This window comes from Salmo trutta, unplaced genomic scaffold (genome assembly GCF_901001165.1).
Source record: "Salmo trutta unplaced genomic scaffold, fSalTru1.1, whole genome shotgun sequence".
Classification (NCBI taxonomy): domain Eukaryota; kingdom Metazoa; phylum Chordata; class Actinopteri; order Salmoniformes; family Salmonidae; genus Salmo; species Salmo trutta.
This window is the reverse complement of record NW_021822222.1, coordinates 588,310-592,427: the sequence shown is the minus strand read 5'-3', so window position 1 is coordinate 592,427 and position 4,118 is coordinate 588,310. Positions and strand designations below refer to the sequence as shown.

Genomic DNA, 4,118 nt, shown 5'->3' with positions numbered 1-4,118 from the left:
GGTTGTATTTATAATGGTGTTTGTTCTTCACTGGTTGACCTTTTCTTGTGACAACAGGTCACAACTCTTACTGCTGTGATGGAACACTGTGGTATTTCACCCAGTAGATATGGGAGTTTATCAACACCGGGTTTGTTTTCGAATTCTTTGTGGATCTGTGTAATCTGAGGGAAATATGTGTCTCTAATATGGTCCTACATTTGGGCAGGAGGTTAGTGAAGTGCAGCTCAGTTTCCACCTCATGTTGTGGGGCAGTGTTGCACATAGCCTGTCTTCTCTTGAGAGCCAGGTCTGCCTACGGCGACCTTTCTCAATAGCAAGGCTATGCTCACTGAGTCTGTACATAGTCAAACCTTTCCTTAAGTTTGGGTCAGTCACAGTGGTCAGGTATTCTGCCACTGTGTACTCTCTGTTTAGGACCAAATAGCATTCTAGTTTGTTCTGTTTTTTTGTTAATTCTTTCCAATGTGTCAAGTAATTATCTTTTTGTTTTCTCATGATTTGGTTGGTGTCTAATTGTGTTGCTGTCCTGGGGCTCTGTGGAGTCTGTTTGTGTTTGTGGACAGAGCCCCAGGACTCTACGGTGTTGTTGGTCAGGGCGTGACTAGAGGGTGTTCTAGTCTTTTCATTTCTATGTTGGTGCTCTTAGTATGGTTCCCAATTAGAGGCGCCTGATGTTCGTTGTCTCTAATTGGGGATCAGACTTAAGGGTTCCCTGTTTCCCCGACCTGCTTTGTGGGATATTGTTTTGTGTTAGTGTGTTAAGCACTACGATTTCACGTTCGTTGTGTGTTTGTTGTTTTCTTAGTTTCACTTTAGTAAAAGATGTGGAATGATACTCCCGCTGCTCCTTGGTCGGCTCATTTCGACGAGCGTGACAGAATATCCCACCAAACAAGGACCAACCAGCGTGACAACGGTGGGAAAAGTGAGTTGGAACTGGGAAGAGATCACGGGAGGATGCGAGACTCTTCCTTGGCGGGAGTCGCCAGGAAAATCAGGAAGGACAGCGACGACGACGGGGACCGCGGCAACAGCAGGTGGGGGGGGGGCACGAGGGGTGGTCGGCCGAGCCAAAGAGAGAGCCAGAGACCCGCCTGGGAGTCGACGGAGCAGTGTGAGGAGGGATATCGGAGAATGATGTTGGCTATGCTGCAGCGCAGGCGTGATGAAGAGCGTGACACCAGTCCGGTGCCATCTGCGCCAGCTCCACTCATCAGGCCTCCAGTGAGCCTTCCCAGCCCGGTACGTACTGTGCCGGTTCCTCGCACTCGCCATGAGGAGCGTGTCTTCAGTCCGCTGCCACAGAAACCCCAAGATTATTTTTGGTGGGGGGGGGGGGGGGGGGGGGGGGGGGGGGGGGCACATGGATCTGGCGGTTGAGCAGAGGGAAGAGCCAGAGACCGTCAGGGAGGCGATGGAGAAGTTGGGGGAGAGAGAGAGAGGAGAGAGATGTTGGTCAAGTGTGTTCTGCTCAACATTCGACCTGAAGAGCCTGTCAGCAATCTGGTGAAGTCTGTGCCGGTTTCACGCATCTGGCCTAGTCAGTCAGCCAGCCAGCCAGCCAGTCAGCCAGCCAGCCAGCCAGTCAGCCAGTCAGTCAGTCAGCCAGTCAGCCAGTCAGCCAGTCAGCCAGCCAGTCAGCCAGTCAGCCAGTCAGTCAGTCAGCCAGCCAGTCAGTCAGTCCATCTGGTTTTCATTAGCTTGTTGCTACACAGGAAAAAAAAACACTTATTTTGTAGTCCATCCAGCCAATCAGGAAGTGATTTTGGGGCAGTAGCTTCCTGTTTTCCTGCGTTCCCCCCGGATAGTAGACCCCGCCCAGCTACACTAGTCATACAGTTAATGTATAACATGCTGCTTCAGGACACAGTGGACAGGAGGGGGACAGCCCTGTCTGTAGGACACAGAGGACAGGAGGGGGACAGTCCTGTCTGTAGGACACAGAGGACAGGAGGGGGACAGTCCTGTCTGTAGGACACAGAGGACAGGAGGGGGACAACCCTGTCTGTAGGACAGAGGACAGGAGGGGGACAGCCCTGTCTGTAGGACACAGAGGACAGGAGGGGGACAGTCCTGTCTGTAGGACACAGAGGACAGGAGGGGACAGTCCTGTCTGTAGGACACAGAGGACAGGAGGGAGAAAGTCCTGTCTGTAGGACACAGAGGACAGGGGGGGACAGTCCTGTCTGTAGGACACAGTGGACAGGAGGGGGACAGTCCTGCCTGTAGGACACAGAGGACAGGAGGGGGACAGTCCTGTCTGTAGGACACAGAGGACAGGAGGGGGACAACCCTGTCTGTAGGACACAGAGGACAGGGGGGACAGTCCTGTCTGTAGGACACAGCAACACAACAAGACCTCCTCCAGTGAGTCTCTCTCTCCTCTTCCTCCTCCAGTGAGTCTCTCTCCTCTTCCTCCTCCAGTGAGTCTCTCTCCTCTTCCTCCTCCAGTGAGTCTCTCTCCTCTTCCTGCTCCAGTGAGTCCCTCTCTCCTCTTCCTGCTCCAGTGAGTCCCTCTCTCCTCTTCCTCCTCCAGTGAGTACGTCTCCTCTTCCTCCTCCTCCAGTGAGTCCCTCTCCTCTTCCTCCTCCAGTGAGTCTCTCTCTCCTCTTCCTCCTCCAGTGAGTCTCTCTCCTCTTCCTCCTCCAGTGAGTCTCTCTCCTCTTCCTCCTCCAGTGAGTCCCCCTCTCCTCTTCCTCCTCCTCCTGATTTGTGGCAGATGTTCACCTCTGAAACCGTCCGTGATGCGATCCCTCCAGCCAAATGCTGCAGGTGGCGCTGTTCCATTAACCACCGAAATTACGGGGGGTTTTTTACTTTTTTTTTTAAAACAACTAAATTAACCAACATGGGTTAAATTACTTGAATTCCATTTCGTTCACTTTTTTTTCTGTGGTTTCAATGCACACATTACTCAGTTAACCTAGAGATAAATCAGACCAGACCATGATGTAGTAGGGAGTTGTAGTTTCTCTAGAGATAAATCAGACCAAGACTGAACTGTGTGATGTAGTAGGGAGTTGTAGTTTTCTCTAGAGATAAATCAGACCCAGACTGAACTGTGTGATGTAGTAGGGAGTTGTAGTTTTCTCTAGAGATAAACCAGACCCAGACTGAACTGTGTGATGTAGTAGGGAGTTGTAGTTTTCTCTAGAGATAAACCAGACCCAGACTGAACTGTGTGATGTAGTAGGGAGTTGTAGTTTTACTCTAGAGATAAATCAGACCCAGACTGAACTGTGTGATGTAGTAGGGAATTGTAGTTTCCAACAGGCCAATATTCTACCATAGTTTAGTGCAGAAAACGTGGTGATTAACTACAACGACCATAATCCATTGCGCACCTACTTGTCCAGTCTGTGTGTTTGGTTGAGGCCTGCTGTGTCAGGGTAGTGTGGGGCAGACACAGAGAGACAGAGAAGAGACAGGACAAAGCATGACGGAGAGGAAGAGAGAGAGCAGGGATATCTCTACCTGAAAAATACATCATCTAAGTCATAAAAGTTTACCTTATTTACTTTGAAGAACCTCTAAAATAGTGATTTGTTTTGTTTTGTTGTTGTTGTCCAGACAGCATAATGACGTCTTGATGAGATGATGATTTTAATAAAAGTTACCAGCTCTCCAGTCTCCTAACGGACCTACTCTGCTCTGGGTCTGTCTGAATGGACCAGCTCTCCAGTCTCCTAACGGACCTACTCTGTTCTGGGTCTGTCTGAATGGGACCAGCTCTCCAGTCTCCTAACGGACCTACTCTGTTCTGGGTCTGTCTGAATGGACCAGCTCTCCTGCCTCCTAACGGACCTACTCTGTTCTGGGTCTGTCTGAATGGACCAGCTCTCCTGTCTCTCTCCAGTCTCCTAACGGACCTACTCTGCTCTGGTTCTGTCTGAATGGAACAGCTCTCCTGTCTCCTAACGGACCTACTCTGTTCTGGGTCTGTCTGAATGGACCAGCTCTCCAGTCTCCTAACGGACCTACTCTGTTCTGGTTCTGTCTGAATGGACCAGCTCTCCTGTCTCCTAACGGACCTACTCTGTTCTGGGTCTGAATGGACCAGCTCAGAATGGCAGTAGACTACAGTAGACTAGTCCTATTGTAGGTAGGTTATAGGT

The 4,118-nt window shown here is 50.5% G+C and overlaps 1 long non-coding RNA gene across 1 annotated transcript in view; it reads left to right on the top strand.

Moving 5' to 3' along the window:
* Positions 1-4,079: 4,079 nt before the first annotated feature.
* The window catches only part of LOC115181161 (uncharacterized), a 920-nt gene continuing 881 nt past the window's right edge, over positions 4,080-4,118 (top strand). Inside the window, exon 1 of the long non-coding RNA XR_003873315.1 lies at positions 4,080-4,118. This exon is cut by the window's right edge and continues 456 nt beyond it. This is a non-coding gene — a long non-coding RNA (uncharacterized LOC115181161).